This window comes from Triturus cristatus, chromosome 7 (genome assembly GCF_964204655.1).
Source record: "Triturus cristatus chromosome 7, aTriCri1.1, whole genome shotgun sequence".
NCBI lineage: Eukaryota > Metazoa > Chordata > Amphibia > Caudata > Salamandridae > Triturus > Triturus cristatus.
In genome coordinates this window covers 1,746,961,136-1,746,986,274 of record NC_140590.1, presented here as the reverse complement: position 1 = coordinate 1,746,986,274, position 25,139 = coordinate 1,746,961,136, and the positions used below count along the sequence as shown (strand labels likewise).

The 25,139-nt window shown below is 46.7% G+C and overlaps 1 protein-coding gene across 2 annotated transcripts in view; it reads right to left on the bottom strand.

Annotated features, from left to right (window-relative positions):
* The window catches only part of LOC146812984 (killer cell lectin-like receptor subfamily B member 1B allele A), an 866,152-nt gene that overhangs the window by 632,695 nt on the left and 208,318 nt on the right, over positions 1-25,139 (bottom strand). Inside the window, exon 1 of one of the 2 annotated variants that reach the window (XM_085620008.1) lies at positions 21,074-21,107. The exons of the other annotated variant lie outside the window; for it this stretch is intronic. The gene's annotated coding sequence lies outside the window, so the exon portion shown is untranslated. Of the gene's footprint in view, positions 1-21,073; positions 21,108-25,139 lie in introns of those variants that run through there. 2 annotated transcript variants of the gene reach the window in all.

Genomic DNA, 25,139 nt, shown 5'->3' with positions numbered 1-25,139 from the left:
GATGCTTCGGTGGTGCAAACCTCTCAACCATATCTAGGAGGCTACTCTAAGCCACTTTGAGTGGCTTTGAATGGCCTCATAGATATGAAGGAAGACAAAGCAGCGCATGTTGCTGCGTTGCCGAAATCTGCACCAGGGAGGCATTCCATGGATGTTGTGGAGTGTTCTCCAAATCAACATCCATGGATTTTGAGGCTGCCCCCGATTTACTTCATCATGTTAACCTGGAGAAGCGCCGAAATCTTACTCCTCCCAAGAGCAAGCGTAATGAGGATAAATATTTTTATTTCTCCTAGTTTTTTCCTCTTTCCATGTATGCTGGAATCTGCAGCACACATAGAAAGAGTAAAACGCCAAACTGGATTGTTTTTGAGCAGGAAGGTGCCTCTTCCTGTACAAAACAAATCCTGCATGCAACGCAGACATCCTTGCACTATAGTGCAAGGTGGCCTGCATTGGCGATAGGCAGCCCATAGAGTGCCAGAACTGGAAGAAAGGACAGGAATATACCATATTGCATAAATATGGGACATTCCTGTCCTTTCACATTGGCATAGAGCAGTGCAGCAAGATGACTTGCGGCGGTGGCCTATGCCAATTCCCTATAAATAAGACCCCAGATGCTTATACGAAGAAGAGGCTTCTTAAAATGAACATCTCCAAAACTAAGGTGCTTGCTTTTAAGGGCAGAAAACAATGTGGGCACTATACCTGGTATCTTGGTGCTGTAGAATAGGAAATGGTTAAGGCATACACCTATTTGGGCAGAACATTTTCTCCGAATCTTGATAATAAACCATATGTATTACAACTGGGGAATAAGGCTCTGGCACGTGCCAGTGTGGTAAATACATTCTACAGCTCTTTTGGGAGGAGACATTTCATGCACTTACTGGATATCTATAAAGTGCAAATTTCCTCATTCACACCTGTCCTCTTTAACATATTCCTGTTGACAAATGATACTACTTGAGTTATATGTGTTGTAACCTGAGGTTGTTGTAATGCATTCTCTCCATCGTTTCTCATTACCTTGCTGCTCAGCCAATGTGTGTGTGATGGAATGTGGATGAGTGCTTGTGCCTGTAAGAGTGTCAGTTGGAGAGAGTAGGATGAGCAGTGAGGATGCTGTTCCTGATGAGAGATATCTTCTTCAATAAATATACATCTTGTAACCTACATGAACTGGCTACCTTAATTACAATACTGGCGACGAGGATGGGTGTTGCGTTTGGGATTTCTTTGGTCAGTTCAGATGTCCAAGCTATTGTAAAAACAGTTCACTAAACCTACGGTTAATCCACACTTCTGGTGTCCCTGAGAGATATAGAAAAGCATGAAACTTTCACAGCATCAAAGAAGAATTCTACCTTTACAGTAAAATGCTAAGATAATGTTAAAAAAAAAACGATATCCCAAGACTAAGTTACACTCTAGATAGCGTACATTGTCCTAACATGAAATTGCATAACACCCTACTAACATAGTATGCTACAGACAAGCTGAAAGGGACCTATTTATATTCTTTTAGCACAGTGTAATAAGTTTAATACTTATGCTAAGGGGGTGACTGAAAAAAATGATGCTTCCTTATGCCATGTTTGTCTGAGATGGGAGCAAGATTTGAGGCATGTATTATACAACTGACAAGCAACTGTAGAACGTCGTCATTGTTATCTAAATCCACTTGAATCCAAGTTTAATTTAACAAGAGTAGATCAATTTATGAAGTGTATGATATAACCTTTTTTTATTTTAAATGTTTTTGAAGATATTTTAAAATGTAGTTATGCATTATTGGAACTTTTGTTATAATGTTATTTCTAACGAGTTTTACATCGTTGATCTCAATGGAGGTCTAAAACTATTTTAATAAATTGTCAAGATATCCTACCAAGATCTTTGAAGAGATGAGAAAGGGGCTAGAAATAACAGAGGTGTACTTCTGCAAACCCATACCAAGCCTATAAAGTCAGACTCACAAGTGTGACCACATTTACACTATTCACAAATCATCTGAATGAAAATATACATAAACCAGCCTCTGCCTAGTCCACATTGGGACCCTTTTGAATACTCTAACCTTCTGTTGCATTTAAAAGGAGTAAAATTGTTAAAAACCTAATTGGTACAAACCTGACCTTCCAGAGAATAGACTGTGAACAACCAAACAACTCCTTGGGTGTGCCTAACTTTCAATGCCACTACCCGTGTGGTTCTTACATCCTTGGTACACATACTAAGACATCTACAATTTTAGAGATAGGGCTAAAACTTTGTGGAAATAGAGATTCCCCACTTATTGAAACTCAGATTATGCTGTATATAATTTAACTTGCCCATGAGGTCTGGAATATGTTGGCATGATCACAAAAAAATGTATGAGTGAGAATGGTTGAATATAAAAGAAACAGGGAGTGTAGACCAAGTGCAGGGAGATGAAACATCCCATCACTATTAGAGAAAAATTACTCCCAAATCTTGACACACTTTATGTCAAAGAACAACAATGTGTTTACATTAGACAGCCACGAAAATCAGGATAAAAAAGCTGTCACATATTGTGACCAGCTGGTTGTCTGCTCAACCAATAACAACAGACACCGCTACCAAAACACATCATTCTCATTACGACATCACAGCTGGCCTAAAGACTTGAATATGCATAAGACCATTGATGTATTTTGAACAGATAAAGGGTACTTGACAGTAGATTTCAGGTCAATTTGAGGATACTCAATCACATCCATTACCACACAATTATCATCAATTTGGTTGTATTCCAGAGTACTTCAATATTACTTTGTTTGAGATAAGTGAGAACTCAAACTGGAGTGATTTTGCTTACCAGAGTTCTCTCCATTTCAATGGCTATAATACTGTTAGAGTCATAATAGGACTAGCTAAATTATGTACATAGGTGAATTTGGACAACCAGTAAAGTGTGATGTGATGAAAGAGAATGGATTGTCATATATAAGTCTTGGTTTCAATAATTAAGTGCCAGTGCTTGTATTGGTAAACAATTAAGCACTTTTCTCTACCTGCTAGTGGGTGGAAACCCTCTTGGGTTGACTGGACTGGAAACAAGGCATCCTGGGACAGGTCTCGGGGTATCACCCCTCATCAGCCAGGCTAGCTTGACTCCAGTGGCATGGAGAGCACAGGATCCACATCTGGGTATACCCGTGCCACTCGAGTGACAAATGCAAAAAGAACAATTGATGGACAGAATGTTAAACAATGTCATACATTCACCCCAGTACAAAGATCTGGGCCTACATCCATCGTGTTTTTGCTCCCCATGCCATTCCAGTTTAAACCCAGCCACATGCAAATCAGTCTTGACCTTGAGCCCAATGGGAACAGTTCAGCCCAAACTGCCAGGCTAGGTCCTCCCTAGCCTGGAAACAAGCATTCTGGGACCGACATTCCAGTGGTTGGCAGCAAGGAATCAGAAAGCACAAATGCCACAGGAAGCTTTCCTGAAGCAAGCAAGTACCAGGTTAATACCATGCCAGGTACATATTATTATGTACTGATGTGTACTGATGTCATGTGCAGGGCCTCCCTATGACACAACTCGCTGCACACTGCCTTTGTTAGTGGGGAATGAGCGCAGAGCTGGACCATTACTGAACCCTAAATCGCGCACTCGTGAGGAATCAGGCACCATTCTCAATTACCAAAAATGTGCTTTCTTCACTTTACCAGTCACAAAACAGATGCAAAAATTAGCAAATGATAGCAATCTACTTAACCAACCCAAGAGGGTTTCTACCCGCAAGCAGGTAGAGAACAGTACGTAATTGGTGACAGAGTTTACCAATCCAAGCACTGGCACTTAATTATTGAAATCAAGACTTATATATGACAATCCGCCACAGAGTGGTGCCACCTGTCCATTTTTAAGCACAGCACATCAGCAGAGTTACCAAAAAATAATACCACCGACCGCAGATTTTTGAGTGGCCTGGAGGAGACCAAATTGTCACATATGTAGGAGTGTGATGGTTAGTAGTGTAGTTGTGTTGATACTGGTACTTGGCAGTGTTGTACAGGGCACTCCTACTGACACACGTAGAAAATATTAACATCAAGCATACAATATTTCAATGGTTATTTTCTTTTTTATTTTGAAACGGGGCACAAGCAATACAAATAGGAAAGTTTAAGTCAAGCATTTGTAAGATCAAATGGCGTGTCCCTTCAGGAATCATCCTTACCCCCATACTCCTTACAAGAAGAAAGACAGCAAAATATCACTCACATTCTTAAACTGCCTAAACCTGGACGCTTTCCAACTATTTAAAACCAACACCACAAACTGAAATTATTAGTGATGAAAAACAAATATTTGAGACGCAAAACTCTGGCCCAATTCCATAGGAGTCCACAGTCAATTTGAGTATAATATACCTTTTGAATAGTGCATGTATTAACTTGCCTGCATGCTGTTTTATACTAAAATATGTATTATCCAAAAAGTGTTTTTCAATTAGTCATACTAATTAGTACTAGTTTTAACCTTAGTTTTATTTCAGTGTTTCAAACTTTTCTGTATTGCAAGCAGTGGTTTGTTTGTGTTGATGGGTTATTTACAAACAAAAACGGGGGGAGGGACAGAGGTTTTTTGTGGTTGGGTTCACCCAGCAAAGTAGATGTAGTCAACAAAGAATCATGACAGATCCAAGAACCCAACCGAGGTGGGGGGGGGGGGCGGGGGGGTCCGCTAGATGTGCAAAAAAACAACTCCAAATCTGAGAAAAGAAAATTCTTTTCTAGTGTCCCCTCACTCACCAAGGGTTGCCCCTAGGTAACATGCTTCGTCATTGGGGCCATCCCAGACAGCTACTGTCTGGAGCATGCTGCAACCTGCGAAACTACTTAGGAGCACTTTTTGTGAAAAAAATGTGTAGTGCAGTGTTGGGGAAGTGGTGAAAGTGATGCTAAAAATACCTAGCTAATGAGCTAATATTTCATTCTTGCTCCTAGTTGGCATGGATAAAAAGGGGTTTCTGGACTATCTTGGAGACTCTATCGGATGCTATGTTAAATGCGGTAATACAGATGGATCTCTTGTCTTTGCTTTTGTCTTCTTTTTCATATGTCTCGAGGAGTGCATCCCTGTGGTTATTAGCCGCTCTTTTCTTTGTTTTTTTAATGATGGTTGCAGGGTATTGTCTTTTCCTGAGTTTATCAGCTACATCTTTTGCCTGTGTTTCATAAACCTTAGTTTCTGAGCAGTTTCTCCTGAGCCTGAGGAACTGCCCAAATGGGAGGTACTCTTTCAGGTGTCGTGGGTGAAAACTATTGTTAAGTAGAAGACAGTTCTTAGCAGTGAGTTTAACATGAGTCGTAGTCTTGAGTGCCCATTCAGTCGCGTAGATGTTTAAGTCTAGAAACACCAATTTGGTTCTCCTCATGGTGTGGGTGAATTTTAGGAATGAGTCTTGTTGATTGAGCCATTCTAGGAAATCATTAGCTTCAGATTCGTCACCTTTCCATATGGGGAGGACATCGTCTATGTACCTTTTCCATTCCAGAATTTTTTGTCGGTGTGGATAGTCTGACAAGATCTTGTGTTCTTCTAAGTGGTAAACATACAATCCCGCCACACTTGGAGCAAAGGGGCTCCCCATGCTGGTCCAGTGCCTTTGCTGGAAAAGGATGACCTCAAATCGGAAAAAATTCTCTGTCAGTGCCCATTTGCAGCAGTCAAGGACTACATGTTGTGGTGTGTGGTAGGGACATTCTGCTCCATAAAGGAGCTCTTCTAAGATATCCTGAGTTTCCTTGTGTGGTAAGCTTGTGTACAGTCTCTCCACATCTAGCCAATGAGGACATTGCATATAGGGTCAAAGTTTAGGTCCTTGAGGCAAAGTACTGCTTTCGTGTCTTTCAAATAGGTGTTGGTTCTTTGTATCAGGGGGCATAAAAAGGCATCTGAAAATTTTGAAAGTGGTTCTAGGTTTGACCCAATCCCAGAGACGATGGGACGTCCTGGGGGGTTCTCCAGTGACTTATGGATTTTTGGGATAGTGTAGAAGTAGGGGACGACTGGTTGGGTGTTGAGCATGAAGTCTCCTTTCTTCTTCGTGATCCAGTCATGTGTAAATGCTTCTTCAATCATGCTGGTGATCCCAATCCATAACCGTTCTGTGGGGTCCATTTTGATGCATTTGTAATTCCTTTCCTCTGTTAGGAGTCTCATGCATTCTCTTCGGTATGCCTCTGTGCTTTGTAGGACGATTCCGCCGCCTTTGTATGCCGTTTTTATTACGATGTCCCTGTTATTGGCCAATTCCTTAATGGCTTCTTGTTCTTTCCTGGAGTTGTTATGTAATGTTTTTATGGCCCTTGAATCTATTTCTCCTACTTCTTTCAGAACCGCCTTCTCAAAGGCTAATAGTTCTGCCGGTAGGGTAACTGATGGTGGTATAAAGGTGGATTTAGTATATAAACCAGTATAACCTCTTTGATTATCCTGTATTGTCTTGTTTTCAAAAAATACCTGTAGCTTGATTTTTCTTATGAACTCATTCAGCTCACAACTCAGTAAAAACGTGTCTAAGGTTAACGTAGGCACAAAACCTAATCCTTTTTCTAAGACCATCAGTTGTGTAGTTGACAGAATAGTTCCGGATAGGTTTACAACTAAACTGGATTGCTGCTGGTTGTCGGATAGTGTGGTGGGCCCATACTCCTGGTGTTCATCCTCATTTGTTCCAGGGGTTGTGCCCATTGCACCTGTTGTCCTCTCTTGGTTTTGCCTCTTTGCATCCCTTTGCCTCGTCCTAAAAAAGGAACCGATGGTCCAGATTAGTCCGGTTGAGGACCTGTTTCCCAATAAGGGTACGGTTGTGGTTGATATTGTGGGGGGCCGATGTAGAATGGCGGAGCAGGGAATGGGGTGGTGGGTAAGGTAACCATCCAAAACTCTGACCTCCTCTGTTCCTCACCCTTCCACCGTGGTTGCGTTGACCTCTTGTGTTGTCCCTACATCCGAAACTGCTGTCTGAGCTATCAGAGCCTGTGTCAGATCCATCAGTGTCTGTGTTGTACCCTGGGTTTCTTCCAGTCAGGTGGTAGTCGTCCCTGGTGTATGGGTGTACTTTGTCATGGCTGACGTTTTTGGCATCTTTTTTAAATTTCTGATATTTGGTATCTTTCAGTGTTCAAATTCTTCCAATCTTTTCTTTAGCTCTGCTCCTGTTTGGAAGGTCTTCAGTTGGACCTCCAAAGTGTGTATTTCCTCTTTCATCTCTTGCGACAGGTGAGCTGCAGTTTTTATAATGAGCACTAACCAATCTCTTGTAGAATGCCAAGAGATTAAGCCTTATCCTGTTGGAAGATAAAAGGCTCATTACACACTATTAGTCCTATTGGAGCTGCATTGACCCTAAAATATTCAGTCATCATGACCCCATGGATCATCGTTTTAATCTGATTTCTTTTCAACTCAGTCAATTAGCCCCAGCATTGTGCTGCCTCATTGCTATCCATGTTGGGTGTTTCTGCCAGAGGGGCCATGGAGGATAGGATTCTCTCCACTTCTTCCTCAGTGAACGTGAGGCCAGTTATTTCTGCCATATTGGTGGTTGAGTATTTTCTGTGATGTCCGGTACCACGAGTGTGAAAGCGGGGAAGGGAATCTCCCACAGCTACGTGCTGCAATTAATAGAAACAAAAATGGAGGGAGAGACAGAGGTTTTTTGTCGTTGGGTTCACCCTCCAAAGTACATGTAGTTAACAAAGAATCTGTAAATGACAGATCCAAGAACCCAACCAAAGGGAAAAAGGTGGGGGGGGGGGTCCGCTAGATGTGCGAAACACAACCCCAAATCTGAGAAAAGAAAATTATTTTCTAGTGTCCCCTCACACACCAAGGGTTGCCCCTAGGTAACATGCTTCGTCATTGGGGCCATCCCAGACAGCTACTGTCTGGAGCATGCTGCAACTTGCAAAACTACTTAGGAGCCCTTTTTGTGAAAAAAATGTGTAGTGCAGTGTTGGGGAAGAGGTGAAAGTGATGCTAAAAATACCTAGCTAATGAGCTAATATTTCATTCTTGCTCCTAGTTGGCATGGATAAAAAGGGGTTTATGGACTATTTTGGAGACTCTATCAGATGCTATGTTAAATGCGGTAATACAGATGGATCTCTTGTCTTTGCTTCTGTCTTCTTTTTCATATGTCTCGAGGAGTGCATCCCTGTGGTTATTAGCTGCTCTTTTCTTTGTTTTTTTAATGATGGTTGCAGGGTATTGTCTTTTCCTGAGTTTATCAGCTACATCTTTTGCCTGTGTTTCATAAACCTTAGTTTCTGAGCAGTTTCTCCTGAGCCTGAGGAACTGCCCAAATGGGAGGTACTCCTTCAGGTGTCGTGGGTGAAAACTATTGTTAAGTAGAAGACAGTTCTTAGCAGTGAGTTTAAAATGAGTCGTAGTCTTGAGTGCCCATTCAGTCGCGTAGATGTTTAAGTCTAGAAAAACCAATTTGGTTCTCCTCATGGTGTGGGTGAATTTTAGGAATGAGTCTTGTTGATTGAGCCATTCTAGGAAATCATTAGCTTCAGATTCGTCACCTTTCCATATGGGGAGGACATCGTCTATGTACCTTTTCCATTCCAGAATTTTTTGTCGGTGTGGATAGTCTGATAAGATCTTGTGTTCTTCTAAGTAGTAAACATACAATCCCGCCACACTTGGAGCAAAGGGGCTCCCCATGCTGGTCCAGTGCCTTTGCTGGAAAAGGATGACCTCAAATCGGAAAAAATTCTCTGTCAGTGCCCATTTGCAGCAGTCAAGGACTACATGTTGTGGGGTGTGGTAGGGCCATTCTGCTCCATAAAGGAGCTCTTCTAAGATATCCTGAGTTTCCTTGTGTGGTAAGCTTGTGTACAGTCTCTCCACATCTAGCCAATGGGGACATTGCATATAGGGTCAAAGTTTAGGTACTTGAGGCAAAGTACTGCTTTCGTGTCTTTCAAATAGGTGTTGGTTCTTTGTATCAGGGGGCATAAAAAGGCATCTGAAAATTTTGAAAGTGGTTCTAGGATTGATCCAATCCCAGAGACGATGGGACGTCCTGGGGGGTTCTCCAGTGACTTATGGATTTTTGGGATAGTGTAGAAGTAGGGGACGACTGGTTGGGTGTTGAGCATGAAGTCTCCTTTCTTCTTCGTGATCCAGTCATGTGTAAATGCTTCTTCAATCATGCTGGTGATCCCAATCCATTACCGTTCTGTGGGGTCCATTTTGATGCATTTGTAATTCCTTTCCTCTGTTAGGAGTCTCATGCATTCTCTTCGGTATGCCTCTGTGCTTTGTAGGACGATTCCGCCGCCTTTGTATGCCGGTTTTATTACGATGTCCCTGTTATTGGCCAATTCCTTGATGGTTTCTTGTTCTTTCCTGGAGTTGTTATGTAATGTTTTTATGGCCCTTGAATCTATTTCTCCTACTTCTTTCAGAACCGCCTTCTCAAAGGCTAATAGTTCTGCCGGTAGGGTAACTGATGGTGGTATAAAGGTGGATTTAGTATATAAACCAGTATAACCTCTTTGATTATCCTGTATTGTCTTGTTTTCAAAAAATACCTGTAGCTTGATTTTTCTTATGAACTCATTCAGCTCATAACTCAGTAAAAACTTGTCTAAGGTTAATGTAGGCACAAAACCTAATCCTTTTTCTAAGACCATCAGTTGTGTAGTTGACAGAATAGTTCCGGATAGGTTTACAACTAAACTTGATTGCTGCTGGTTGTCGGATAGTGCAGTGGGCCCATACTCCTGGTGTTCATCCTCATTTGTTCCAGGGGTTGTGCCCATTGCACCTGTTGTCCTCTCTTGGTTTTGCCTCTTTGCATCCCTTTGCCTCGTCCTTAAAAAGGAACCGATGGTCCAGATTAGTCCGGTTGAGGACCTGTTTCCCAATAAGGGTACGGTTGTGGTTGATATTGTGGGGGGCCGATGTAGAACGGTGGAGCAGGGAATCGGGTGGTGGGTAAGGTAACCATCCAAAACTCTGACCTCCTCTGTTCCTCATCCTTCCACCGTGGTTGCGGTGACCTCTTGTGTTGTTCCTACATCCGAAACTGCTGTCTGAGCTATCAGAGCCTGTGTCAGATCCATCAGTATCTGTGTTGTACCCTGGGTTTCTTCCGGTCAGGTGGTAGCCGTCCCTGGTGTATGGGTGTACTTTGTCATGGCTGACGTTTTTGGCATCTTTTTTAAATTTCTGATATTTGGTATCTTTCAGTGTTCAAATTTTTCCAATCTTTTCTTTAGCTCTGCTCCTGTTTGGAAGGTCTTTAGTTGGACCTCCAAAGTGTGTATTTCCTCTTTCATCTCTTGCGACAGGTGAGCTGCAGTTTTTATAATGAGCACTAACCAATCTCTTGTAGAATGCCAAGAGATTAAGCATTATCCTGTTGGAAGATAAAAGGCTCATTACGCACTATTAGTCCTCTTGGAGCTGCATTGACCCTAAAATATTCAGTCATCATGACCCCATGGATCATCGTTTTAATCTGATTTCTTTTCAACTCAGTCAATTAGCCCCAGCATTGTGCTGCCTCATTGCTATCCATGTTGGGTGTTTCTGCCAGAGGGGCCATGGAGGATAGGATTCTCACCACTTCTTCCTCAGTGAACGTGAGGCCAGTTATTTCTGCCATATTGGTGGTTGAGTATTTTCTGTGATGTCTGGTACCACAAGTGTGAAAGCGGGGAAGGGAATCTCCCACAGCTACGTGCTGCAATTAATAGAAACAAAAATGGAGGGAGAGACGGAGGTTTTTTGTCGTTGGGTTCACCCTCCAAAGTACATGTAGTTAACAAAGAATCTGTAAATGACAGATCCAAGAACCCAACCGAAGGGAAAAAGGTGGGGGGGGGTCCGCTAGATGTGCAAAAAACAACCCCAAATCTGAGAAAAGAAAATTCTTTTCTAGCGTCCCCTCACTCACCAAGGGTTGTCCGTAGGTGACATGCTATACTGTCACTAGTATTCGGTCGATATGTTTCGAGGTGTCCCTTACACCTCTTCTTCAGGACCTCATGGGGACCAGCCTCATGTGTACCACTCCGTGTGAAAGCAAACCTATAATGAAGAAAAACAGAGAGCACACCTAATGTGTGAGCATCGAATTGGAATACATACGGTTTATTATCAGACTCGTAGTATCTGGACAGGGTATAAAGCAAAATGAAAATTAGTACAACCTGACTGCCCACCTCTCACGTTGGCAGGGCCATACCATATGCGGTGCCTGGATCTAGAAACTCCTCTATAGTTGGTGTAAGTGCCCTTAGAAGTAATGTTTAATTAGTGCTTCAATCTAATGTGACATGATACAACACATCAGACATCTCTGTTGTGAGAAAGCGTGGTTAAAATACTAATAAAGTAGAAAACGCTACAAAAAACGCTACAACAATAATAACAAGATTTGCAGAAATTCAATCATTTGTCTGAACCCCTTGGAAATTGCAGTGGTTTCCAGTAAGAAAGAGTTCAGTTCAAGATGGGGTGTACAGGCCACAAAGCTTACCAAGGAACAGGCCTTGCTTCAACTAGAAATGTATCAAATGCTCCCAGGCAGGAGCCTTTGTTCGGCCTCTACTATGAGGCTAACGAGTTCTCAAATTAAATGCTTTGCAGCCCCTCTCCACTGCAATAATCTCCTCTTAGATATTTGTTCTTTTTTAAATTTCAAAAACAATTGAAGCCCTGCCTCTAAGACCAACGTTTTGACCTGCTCTGTTTTCTTTACAATACTACATACAGCGCCTACAAAGTGCTCTAGTGTCTACATTGGACCCTACTTTAAAAGAACCATGTGCACGTGGACGCTCCGGTAGACAGTGCCGTCCAGTACACTCGTCTTCTGATGGTTAGCAACAAGCATTATTTTAATATTTTAACAGCGGTATCTTTAATTTTTACTGACCTGTTCTCTCCTGGCATTCTTGTCTCTTGGGGTATTTCCTGCTTCCCTGGTCCGCCACGAGCAGTTCGGCTCGATTGTTGCGGAGGGAAGCAGGCATCGGGAGTACTTCCGGGGAGGGGAGAGGGGAGCACTCAGTCACACACCACTTTAAAAGGGCAATGTGCACACGGGCCAAAGGTGCCCCAAAGGCAAGCCCGTATGTGTACAGACCCCAGACCCCTGGTCCTTGTGAGCGGGAAAAGGTAATAAGGACTAGTTACCCCAGAGACGCGTTACTAAAGCTAAGAGGGAGGCGGAAGTCTCACTCTTGCATCATTTTCACTTTCCTGGACCTCCATGTGCAGCAGCAATGTGTATGTGCCTCAATATGTTTCCGTATGCCTTACTGTGAAAGGGATCCCCAGTTATATATGACCTCCACACCTATTACGAATCTAAGACATATCGTCCCTACCTTGGAAGAGAGACTTAATGGCTTCCATATAAATGCACACTCCCTTACAAAACACAGGTTGGAAATCGCTGTTTTCTTGTCAGCTTTTGAGCCTGACTGGGTCTTTGTCACTGAAACCTGGGCTAATGGTGCATCTGGGACCAACTTAGTGGATGCCATTCTGACAAATTACTCAATTTGGAGGGCAGATAGGGCTGGGCAGCCAGGCAGAGGTCTGGCTCTTGTGTTCAAATCACACTTTAAATGCTTGATGGAATCTGGATATGCTCTAAAAACGTGTGAAGCTCTCCATTTCAAACTTATTCTATCAGCCACTTGTTCATATGGAAGTGTGCTGATCTATAGACCCCCCATGACCCAGATCCCCCTTTCTTTGTGAGCTTAAACTCTTATTAGAACCCTTCTTAGCGAACAATAGCGTGACCATCATGGGTGATTTCAATTTCCACCTCAAAAAGTAAGATAACCAAAATTCACGCTCCCTCATAGAAGCTCTCTCCAATCTAGGAATGAAGAAGCTGGTATCCGCCCCCACTCACAGGGTGGGCCACACACTGGATGGTATTTTTACTAACGATATTAGGCTGGCCTATCAAGCAGTCTCCCCCATTAGCTGGTCTGACCACAGTGCAGTAGCCTTTTCTGTCTTATCCTCGTCCTCAGTCAGAAGCAGTCAACTTTCTTGCACCTTAATTAGGTCAAAAAGCAGGGGAAGAGTATCTGCTGAAGCACTATCTAGACTAAAAAGCATACCTTGCGATATACCAGACAACACCGAGGGGGGCTGAGGCCTTTGCTGAGGGACTGGAGAGGGTAGCCAACAAATTTGCCCCCCTCAGGACGGTCTCGCAAAAAAAGACTCTCTCCATCAGCCCCCTGGTACAATGACAGGCTCAGATCGCTTAAGCAGGCTTGTCGCTGTCAAGAGTGGCTATGGAGGAAATACCAAGAAGAGCAAGAAAAAATCACATATAGAAAGATCATCAAAGAATACAAGGTAGCTCTAACGGAGGAAAAATCCAAATATTGTACTTATAGAATTGAAAATGCTACATCTGCTACAGAACTATTCAGAGTAGCGAAGCAGATCTCCGCCCGTCAGGTCACAGAAGAGCCGGAGGGTCCTCAACAATTTGCAATCAGTTAGCAAGTTTCTTTCAGTCTAAGATTCTAGACATTCATGAAGGGTTTAAAACAACTCCCAATTCATCCACGCAGTCAATCCCAAGCAGAGAGCCTCAACTGACTTCTGAAGGGAGGCCCCCTCAAATAGAGCAAGAGACCAAAGTACTATCTGTCTTTCCAACTCTCACCCCCAAGATGGTGGAACACTAACTTCTTAATACAAAATCAGGGTCCCCTGGGAAATAAGAAATTTATGATAATAATAAATATGGCCTCAAATAAATGATCATGTTGTAATGTTATATATATTTGATGTCTGCTAATTTTGTAAACCCAAACTCAATTTTTTGTAAAAGCAATATAGGTCTTAGGGGAGTGTTTTCTGGTTCATTTTGGTCTGTTTAGTCCCCATCTTACTCCCAGACCTCATTCGTTCCTTAGAGGGGATCCCTTGCTCTCTCATTGGCCCCTCAAATAGACCAGGAGACCAAAGTACTATCTGTCTTTCCAACTCTCACCCCTATTCTTAATACAAAATCAGAGTCACCCCAGGAAGCCTGCCCGCCTGCAGCTCTTCACCTGGTGGCCGGCACTATAGCTCTTCCGCTTTCTAATTTAATGAACAAAGCGATCATCTACGGATCTTATCCCTGGAGTTGGAAGGAGGCAATTATTATGCCTCTCCTACAGAAATCTAATCTGGATAGTACAGACTGCAACATTTTTGTCCGATCTCTTAGCTTACCTGTCCAGCAAAGATTCTTGAGAAGCACCTTAATATCCATCTGCTGGAAATAGCAGAACAGCGGCAATGGCTGAATGACTCTAAGTTTGGCTTTAGGAAACATCATGGGAAAGAAACCACGCTGATCTCAGCCAGAGACTGCATCAAGCAGCTAGTGAATAAAGGACGGGTGTGGCTCGGATACTCTTGGATCTATCAGCGGCATTTGAGACCATCTTGCCTTTGCTGCTGCTGGATCAACTCCAAGGTCTGACCCTTCTGTCCTCCTTCCTTAGGTATAGATCTCAAAAGGTAAAGGTACAGTACTTTTACTCAGAGGTCTTTTCCCTTCCATGTGGAGTCCCGCAGGGCTCCTTGCTGAACCCCACGCTCTTTAATCTTTATGTGGCCCCCTTGCAGCAATAATTCAAGCATTCAGGATTAAGGCAGTGCCATATGCTGATGGATGGATGGCCCGAAACTTCTTAAAGCTTAATGGGGAAAATACCGAGGTGCTGATTTTTGGCACTGGGTCGCCCAGATGGAATAGTAGCTGGTGGCCAGAGTCAATAGAAACCTGCCTGCCCCCGAGGAAGAAGGCTAAAAACCTTAGAGTACTGGTAGATACAGAAATCAACTTCAATGCCCAGGTGAATCGCACAGTAGCAACCTGCATCTGGATCATAAGGATGCTTAACCCTTTCGATGCCCATGACGGAATGGTTCCGTCATGGGCATCGGTGCCCCTGTGCTCATGACGGAACCATTCCGTCATGAGGCCAGGGGCACGAAATCCCTCTGCTGCAGACAGCAGAGGGATTTCCATTTCATGCCTTTGACCTTGGGAGCTGGGGAAGAGCTTCCCCAGCTCCCGAGGCCCCCTCCCTGGTTTCTGTGCAATGAAAATCAGCGCGCACGTCGCGCTGTCTTCATTGCACAGAAAACGAAACTGAAATGAGCCTTTAGGCTCATTTCAGTTTCACTTTGTATGTGCTCAGGGGGCTATCTCAGCCTCCCGGGCACGTAGAAAGACGGGAGAGGTATCATTGGAAAGGGGAGAATCTCCCCTTTCCAATGGTACCCCATCCCAGTGGATCCCTGCTTGGGGATCGCCCCAGGAGGGCGATCCCCAAGCAGGGATCCACCCACTAGACACCAGGGAGGGGGGAGCGGCCCCTTAGGCAAGGGCTTTTGCTCCCCCCAAATATTTTTAGTGTCATTTAGTCTTTTTGCCCCCCCTGGGGGGCAGATGGGGGTAGTAGCCCCCAATATGCCCCCCCGGGGGGGCAAAAAGCCCACTAGACACCAGGGATATTTACTTTGCGCACATCATTTTTTAGGGTGGGGGCTGCCCATGAAGGGCATGTCCATGCCCCCACCCCGCATAATGTACAGCCTTTCTGCCCCCCCTGGGGTGCAGTTGGGGGCAGTAGCCCCTAATCTGCCCCCCCCCCGGGCGGCAGAATGCCCACTATACGCCAGGGATTCATTTTTTCTTCTAATTTGTGGTGGGGGCTGCCCAATATGGGCATGCCCATGCCCCCACCCACCCTCTGCAAAAATGACAGCCTTTCTGCCCCCCCGGGGGGCAGATGGGGGCATTAGCCCCAAATCTGCCCCCCCTGGGGGCAAAAAGCCCAGTAGACACCAGGGATTTTTTAGCCAAATTTTAATTAGGGTGGGGGCATTGGCATGCCCGTTCTGGGCAGCCCCCACCCTAATTAAAATTTGCCCAAAAAACTCCCTGGTGTCTTGTGGACTTTCTGCCCCCCCTGGCAGGCAGATGGGGGCATTAGCCCCCAATCTGCCCCGCTGGGGGTTAAAAAAAACCAATAGACGCCAGAGAGTTTTTTTGGGGCAAATTTGAATTAGGGTGGGGGCTCCCAAAACGGGCATGCCCATGCCCCCACCCCCCTCCCCCACAAAAATAACAGCCTTCCTGCTCCCCTGTGGGGCAGATGGGGCAGTAGCCCCCAATCTGCCCCACCAGGGGGGCAAAAAGCCCACTAGACGCCAGGGATTTTTTAGGCAAATTTTAATTAGGGTGGGAACATTGGCATGCCCGTTTTGTGTAGCCCCCAACCTAATAAAAATGTGCCCAAAAACCTCCCTGGCATCTAATGGACTTTCTGCTCCCCCTGGGGGCAGATGGGGGCTTTAGCCACCAATCTGCCCCACCGGGGGGGCAAAAAGACCACTAGATGCCAGGGATTTTTTGGGGCAAATTTGTATTAGGGTGGGGGGTCCCAACAAGGGCATGTCCATGCCCCCACCCCCACAAAAATTACAGCCTTCCTGCCCCACTGTGGGGGTAGATGGGACAGTAGCCCCCAGTCTGCCACCCCGGGGGGCCAAATGCCCACTAGACGCCAGGGATTTTTTGGGGCAAATTTTAATTAGGGTGGGGGCATTTGCATACCCGTTTTGGGCAGCCCCCACCCTAATTAAAATTTGCCCCAAAAACTCCCTGGCGTCTAGTGGACTTTCTGCCTCCTCTGGGGGGCAGATGGGGGCATCAGCCCCCAATCTGCCCTGTTGGAGGGGTAAAAAGCCCACTAGACGCCAGGGATTATTTTGGGGCAAATTTTAATTAGTTTGGGGGTTGGCCAAAACTGACATGCCCATGCCCCCACCCCCTCCCTGCAAAAGTTACAGCCTTCCTGTCCCCCGTGGGGGACAGATGGGGCAGTAGCCCCCAATCTGCCTCCCCGGGGGGCAAAAAGCCTACTAGACGCCAGAGATTTTTCGGGGAAAATTTTAATTAGGGTAATTTTTGCGGGGAGGGGGTGGGAGCATGGGCATGGCCGTTTTGGGCAACCCACACCCTAATTAAAATTTACCCATAAAACTCTCTGGCGCCTAGTGGCCTTTCTGCCTCCCCTGGGGGGCAGATGGGGGCATTAGCCCCCAATCTGCCCCACCTGGGGGGGCAAAAAGCCCACTAGACGCCAGGGAGTTTTTTGGGGAAAATTTTAATTAGGGTGGGGGTTGCCCAAAACGGCCATGCCCATGCTCCCACCCCCTCCCCGCAAAAATTACAACCTTCCTGCCCCCCTGGGGGACAGATGGGGCAGTAGTCCCCAATCTGCCCCTCCGGGGGGCAAAAAGCCCACTAGACGCCAGGGATTTTTTTAGTCAAATTTTATTTAGGGTGGGGGCATTGGCATTTCCGTTTTGAACAGCCCCCACCCTAATTAAAATTTGCCCAAAAAAATCCCTGGCATCTAGTGGACTTTCTGCCCACCCGGAGGAAAGACCGAGGTGCTGATTTTTGGTTCTGGGTCGCCCAGATGGAATAGTAGCTGGTGGCCAGAGTCAATAGGAACCTGCCTGCCCCTGAGGAAGAAGGCTAAAAACCTTAGAGTACTGGTAGATACCGAAATCAACTTCAATGCCCAGGTGAATCGCACAGTAGCAACCTGCATCTGGATCATAAGGATGCTTAAGAAAATCTTTCCGCTTATTCAGCAGTCAGCCTATAAGCAGGTTGCTCTTGCCCTAGTAATGCGCAGACTGGATTACTGTGACTCACTATACTTGGACTCCAATAAGAGCACTCAGCACAGACTCCAGGTGGTACAAAATGCGCTTGCCAGATTTATTCTAGACATCCCCTGACGCCAGTCTGCTGTCATGGGACTGGAGGCGTTACATTGGCTGCCAATTAAAATGTGCATTCTGTTTAAATCACAATGCATTGTACACAAGGCTCTTTATCTCCCCTGTCCACTAAGAATAAAGGCTATGTTTAGTTGTTACATCCCAGGTAGAAACCTGCGTTCAGCGCATTAATACCAGCTCATGGTGCAGAGAACTAAAAGAAAGAAATGGGGTGACAGAGCTTTCTCAACGGTGGCAAGCAGTCTCTGGAACTCCCTTTCACAAAACCTCGGGGCAATTCCTCAGTTGGTGCCTTTCAGGAAGGCACTGAAGACCCTATAGATCATGTCCCTTCATCTGTAGGCACAGCAGGGTTTCTCTGGGTGCCTTTGGGTAATTGTTGCGCTCTACGAATTTCAAATCAAACCAGCAAGACTCCCAGAGAGCCTGAGTGCAGTCAGTGAATGACCAATCAGAATTAATAATTGCATGGATCCAGGTGAAATGTAAAGTGCAGTCCCTAAAGATGCTGTGTTTGTATTTGAGTTTGTTTGTTGCCATGCCATCCAAGTCATTAATATTGTTAATGATGAGATGACGTGATGTCACCAGTGCTGCCTTGATGGGGCCGTTTGTGAGGTCATCTCTGACATCAACTGTGATGTCAAGGGTAGTGCACTTAGTGCATTTGGGCAAGCTGTGGTTGCCCAGACAACCACAACTGGAGACGGTCAGGGCTTTTTCGAATAGAAGTCCTAAGCTTAAGTTTACTTTAACTCAGACAATTACATTTTTGTGAATGAAAGTTAATGGGGTTTTTTTCAGTTTATAATTTCAACTTGTAAAAATATGAAATGAATCCGAACTGGTGTAAAGAAATAACGCATGCCTTACAATTATTGAGAGACTTTCATTGCTTATAATGTAGCGCTTTACACGTTTTTAAGTTCTGTTCCCTCCAAATGTCCTAATGACACAGACGCTGAGTGAATTAATCAGGGTCAAACGACAGAATATTGAGTCTTGAATTCTGCACAGAAGGGGCTCTGCAGGTCACAGCTCAGAAGGGAACAGTGGTGTGTGTTACAGGCTGGTGTCCTGAAGCTCATTCGATGACTGATATAAATGAGCACACGCGTCTTTTTGGACCAATGGCAGCCATAAATACGATAAGAAATAAAATATTCTACTTTTCTGCACTTTTCAGGCAGAGGTGCTGCAGCTGCCATCACCTAGATGGGTTCCCTCTCCTGAAAAGCCCTTGATGTTTCGGACTATGCATGCCCAGAAGACCTGATATGCGAAATGATGATTCTGAGCCCTTTTATCTGCGAGATCCTTTACCCTAAGAAAAGCCAATATGCCTGCCCAGCCCAAATCACCAACCTCGCTCTACAGCTGATCCTTAAAAAGGCATCGCTTCTTCCCTGCAACCTCCACATCTGGACACTCAAACCTGTACGGACCTTCATTCAAAATATTCAATATAACAGGTACATATAGAAATGCAAATAACTTATCAACAGACCAATACAAGGCGAAGGCCACAGTCCAGATGAGCTGAGCTTACTGATGTAGAATCTCCAGATCACAAGAGGCTCTCCACTATGCATCATGCGCTCATCGACTTCCATGTCTAGATCTCGCAAGGGCTTCCAGCCCATGTGTCTCTTACCATTGTGCCTCCTCTGCTGGTGAGAAACCTGCCCATCACGCAACCCGCTGCTTGCCTTCAGCATCCGCCTGGCCCTAGTCATCACCTTTTAGCACCCTGACCAACAGGTTGATGGATATCAAAAGGACGGCGGCCATTAGCCATTATTCTTGGCTGAGTAGCCCCGCTCGAAGAAGTACAAGGTAGTGAAGGCTTCATCCAATCACAGGTACACCTTCCAACTCAGGGTGCTAGGCAGCAGACACTCCCAGGGCCAAAGAATGATGTGCTGGTGTATCATTCCTTACGTGGTTATTAGGTTCACAGATGGTGCCATACATTGCAACTGAGATTTGTGAATCACACCAGTAAATTCTTCTGATTTTAAAACATTAAATGTGTGAGGCTATCACTGTTCAAAGAGATATGTATAGTTATCAACATTTCCAACTCATGTTAACGACTGCCATATCACCCACTTTTAGTTGGCAGAATGGTCTAGACAGGGTTGCCATTCTGGCCTGAATGCCATGGGTCGCTGCTGTCACTGTCACGTCACAGGAAGTTGTCCCTGGCACTGTACCCTGTTTTGTATCTGAGTAATGGCATAGGAGGATGAGGTGAGGCAAGGGATTGCGAGCATTGGAAGAGGTATGGTGGAAGCCCGCATACAAGAAGATGAGAGGGCGCAATAACCTCACATGAGCATGTGTATCACACACCAGTGCGGAGGATGCTAGTCCGGACACAGATGCATGTCAGGTCTGCAGTGTTCTGGCTGGGCTTGTCTTGTATCATATTGGTACAATGGGGAGTAAAGTGGGACACCTTTGAGGAGTATTGTGGCATCTGTGTGAGGGAACCCTGTACACAAGACGGTGATTTAGAACAGGATCAATTGTAAACTCTTGGGGCTGCAAATCAGGAGGGGTGATGTAGCAGAAATGTGTGACTCTCCCAAGAGTGGAGTATCAAACACTGTCACAGTAAAGAGCACAGCGGGAGGGGAGGGCTCTTGGGATGCTGTAGGTAGCTTGGCCGGATATGGCGACTCAGGTGTGTGTAGGGTCTCAGCAGTACTGCAACCAGTGCTTAATTTGAGCTGGTGGTTGCTGCTGGTGGCCACCAGCATTTACATTTAGGGACCGGCACTTACTTTTTCGTAGTAGATATTTACTAAGCGCAGGAGAGGGAAACAAACAAAGCGGTAAGACAGAGGAAGAGAAAGAAGGAAAACCCATCAGAGAGATAGAAAGCAGGAACCTGTAGGAGTAAGATCAACGGGCAAGGAGTGCCTGGTAGTGGATGAAAGAGGCATGAGGTGGATTTAAGGCTTCCAGCCTTGGTATTCGGTGCACCGACGATTACCTTGACCGGCCGTGGGCTTCTGAGCAGTGCTCAGGCCCCGGCACTCTTTCTTTTACAAATGAAGCACCGCCTGCATCGTTCGATCTATAACACCACTCTACAGAAAGCTTGGCCCAAGGGGTAATTTCAGATCAGACAAACAATATACCCACATATATAAGAAAAACAACTGGCAGTAGAAGTATAAATCTTACCTCTGTCTGCGTCTGAAGAAAATCAGGGCGCTGTAAGAATGAATAGAAAGCAGCGGTAGCAGGGGTCGCAAGACGGATGTAACTTACAGCATCATTTCCTGTGTGGTTCTTTTGAAATAAGTTGAAAAGCTTGTTCTATTGAGCCTGGTTCCTCCTACTTCCTCTCAGGAGACCACCAGATTGTAACCACCAGCACCTTCTTCCTTTTGATGACCAAACAACTTGCCCACAGGAGCAAGATGCAGGGCGAAGACGTTTATACAGCGCTGGACTTCAGTCTCACTGGCGGCAAGCCCTCAGACTCATCCCGGAATGTGGCTACAGGTAGGGATGCAGGAGGACTGACAGACCCATGGTTCCTCCCCTGGACACACAAATGTTCTAGTGATATCTTGTCTTGGATGGTCAGTCTGTGTCTAGGAGACTTCTGGAGGGAAGGTGCAGGTAGAAGTTTGAGAGTGTCTTAGCTACTTATTTTTGGACAGTTGAGTGTGGAAGAGAGATGGGGTTAGAATGGCGTTCATGTAAAGAGTGAAGATAGTAAAAGAGAAAAACCATGAACTATAGTGGAAAAAGCCAGCAGAGATGGGCAGTAATGGAGAATTAGTGAAAAAAGACCTGACTGACTTACAGATAAATATACAAGCAGAGTTGGCAGATCACAATATTTCTTAATTTAAGAGGTTAACAAAGTGCTTCCGGTTAATTCAGGTCGTTTGAAAGAAGAGAATGCAGCTTGATGAAGGGAAGGGAGGTAAGACAGGGAGACAGGGAGAGTGGCAGTGTCCATTGCTCTTAGACTGCAGACCCCTTTCTCTAGTGAGGGTCAGTTAAAGGCAAGTGTGAATAGTTTCAAAAGTTTCCTGAAGTGCTTGTATTTGGTTGCAGATATCAAGTTCGGGCTGAGGGCATTACAGGGTCTACATCCTCCCACACCCAGTGTTCTGCCTCAGTTTCATGCTCTTGTAGAATCACTTGTTAATTGGGTAATCAGGTTGGCAGACACTGAGCAGAGGACTCTGGGATGTTACGAGGAGTCAATTTCTGCACCATAATTCTTTATGGATGGTGCACAACAACTAACATTTGGTCCTGGTCTCTACTATGGGCCTGTGATTGCATTATGTAGTACAGTGAGGAGAGAGAGGAATAATGTACCGACAAAGGGCTGGGTAAGTCATCATAGATACAGATGAGCTGAGAGATAAATTGAAAGAAAAGTAATGCACAGATAAACTGAATAAGAAACAAAAAGCAAGAACGAGGCAAGACAAGAGGGATGGGGCATCAAGATAAAGAAAGAGGATAGAGAAAGATGGAACACAAGAGTTCAAACAGAAATGTAGTAACTCCACAACACAAAATGAGAAACACACAGTGTTGGAAAGGCGTTCGCCGGAGGGGGGTTCAATACACGTCTTGCCCACCCCTTTGACCCACCTCTCCCAAGTAGGCCGAACCAGGCGTGCGCACCCTTAGCTTACACTACGAACAGAGTGACACCACACGTATTCTTTGTAGGACGATAGGTTCTTTTATCGAAGGTTTCAAGGGATCTTTATGATCCAAGGTGCAAGTCGTACATCAGCGGAACAAGATACTACAAATCGGTGGTAAGGGAATGGGGGTAGCGGGACAGTCTTTGAAGGTAGTGTCTCTGCAAAGTACCCTGCGGATAGCTCACAATCCTCGAGCTGGAGGGTGTTGTTTCTCTGGGCGATCTCTTGCCAATTTGTCCTCGAGGGGAGCGCTGCGAGTCACTCAGCAGGCACAGGTAGTCGGAGTTCGGGAGCCGCGATCTCGTCAGCAGGGCTCAGATGGTTCAATGGCTGGGGGCCGCGAGTCACTCAGCAGGCCCAGGTGGTTCAGAGTTCGGGAGCCGCGATCTCGTCAGCAGGGCTCAGATGGTTCAATGGCTGGGGGCCGCGAGTCACTCAGCAGGCCCAGGTGGTTCGGAGTTCGGGAGCCGCGATCTCGTCAGCAGGGCTCAGATGGTTCAATGGCTGGGGGCCGCGAGTCACTCAGCAGGCCCAGGGGGTTCGGTATTCGGGAGCCGCGACAGCGTCAGCAGGCTTCGATGGTTCCAGGTCTTCTCTGCCATTCGTCCCTCCGGCACCCCCTATTATACTCCCCCTGCCCTTTGAAGTCTGGAGTCCTCGCAGAGAGGGGTCTTTGGTGACTGAGGGGGTGCGGCGGGATTTCCTGCCGCTCGTTTCTTTGGTCTTTTCAGGTGGGTCTGGGAGGGACCCCAGACGCTCGGTAGGCGAGGCGCCTGCTCCCCAGGGGCCTGGTGGCCGATCGAGTCCTCCCGGGGGAAGGCGATCCGAGGTGTGACTGGGCTGGCGCCTCTTGGTCTGGCTCGGGGGTTCCCGCTCCCTCGGTCGGACATACGTGGTAGGGTGTCGAGTCTGTCGGGGACTCTGGCCGGCCCTCGGGTCTGTGTGGCTGGGGCGGCCGGAGTCGGAGATGCCGTGTATTGGGGGTGGTTGCAGGTTGGCTGGATGATCGGGAGGGCATACGCCGTGAGGCCGGTCTCACACGCGTCCCCCCCAGCTGAAAGGCGTGGAGAACTACCCATCCACTGGGGGGTTCTCCTCGCCGAAGCGGAAGAACCGGGACAGGCCGTCGGCGTTGGCATGATCCGTCCCAGGGCGATGCTCGACAGTGAAGTCCATCCCTTGGAGGGAGATTGACCATCGTAATAGCTTGGGGTTCTCTCCCCTCATCTGCATCAGCCACCGCAAGGGCCGGTGGTCCGTCTGCACTCGGAAGTGGGTTCCGAACAAATAGGGCCGTAGTTTCTTAAGGGCCCAGACTACGGCGAAGGTCTCTCGTTCTATGGTACTCCAACGTTGTTCTCGAGGCAGCAGCCTTCGGCTGATGAAGGCTATGGGCTGATCTATGCCCTTGTCATTGAACTGCGAGAGGACGGCTCCGATTGCGTGTTCGGATGCGTCGGTCTGGACCACAAACTCTTGGGAGTAGTCGGGGGCCTTGAGTACTGGGGCGGTGCCCATGGCGGTTTTCAAGGTGTCGAACGCCTGCTGGCACGGGGGGGTCCACTGCACCTTCTTCGGGAGCTTTTTGGAGGTCAATTCTGTGAGAGGCCCTGCGAGGCTACCATAGTTTTTAATGAACCGCCGGTAGTATCCTGTGAGGCCCAGGAAGGCCCGGACTTTCGTCTGAGTGGTGGGGGGCTCCCAGGACTTGATGGCGTCGATCTTTGGTTGGAGGGGGGCGACCTGCCCGCTGCCCACCTGATGCCCCAGGTAGACCACGGAGCCTTGCCCGAGCTGGCATTTGCTGGCCTTCACTGTTAGGCCGGCTTGGCGCAGGGCCAGCAGCACTTTTCGGAGGTGCTGGAGATGCTCGTGCCATTGAGAGCTGAATACGGCTATGTCGTCAAGGTACGCCGCACTGAACTCCTCGAGTCCGGCCAGGACCTTGTTTACCAACCGCTGGAAAGTGGCCGGGGCATTTTTCATCCCGAACGGCATGACCCTGAAGTGGTAGTGTCCATCGGGTGTGGAGAAGGCGGAGCGTTCTTTGGCTCCCTCTGTGAGCGCAATCTGCCAGTAACCGCAGGTCAGGTCGAAGGTGTTGAGGAAACGTGCGGCCCCAAGGCGGTCGATGAGCTCATCGGCGCGGGGAATAGAGTGAGCGTCCGCTCGGGTGACCGCATTGAGCCCCCGGTAGTCCACACAGAATATTAGGTCGGGGGCGACCCCAGGGGCGGCCACTTTCGGGACCAGGACTACCGGGCTGGCCCAGGGGCTATCGGAGGGCTCGATCACTCCAAGGGTTAATATCTTCTGTACTTCGGTCTTGATACAGGTGCGGACCCGGTCAGGCACCCGGTAGGCTCGGTGTCTCACAGGTGGGCTGTCGCCGGTGTCTACGTCGTGGACACACCAGTCGTTGACCCTTGGGATGGGGGAGAAGAGGTCTGCGAATTGTCTGAGCAGCTGGCGACAGTCGTCGGACTGTTGGGGAGTGAGGGTGGTTGACAGCTTCACTCCCTCCACGGAACCATCCAGTTCTTTCGCGCACAGGGGGTCGGGCAGGG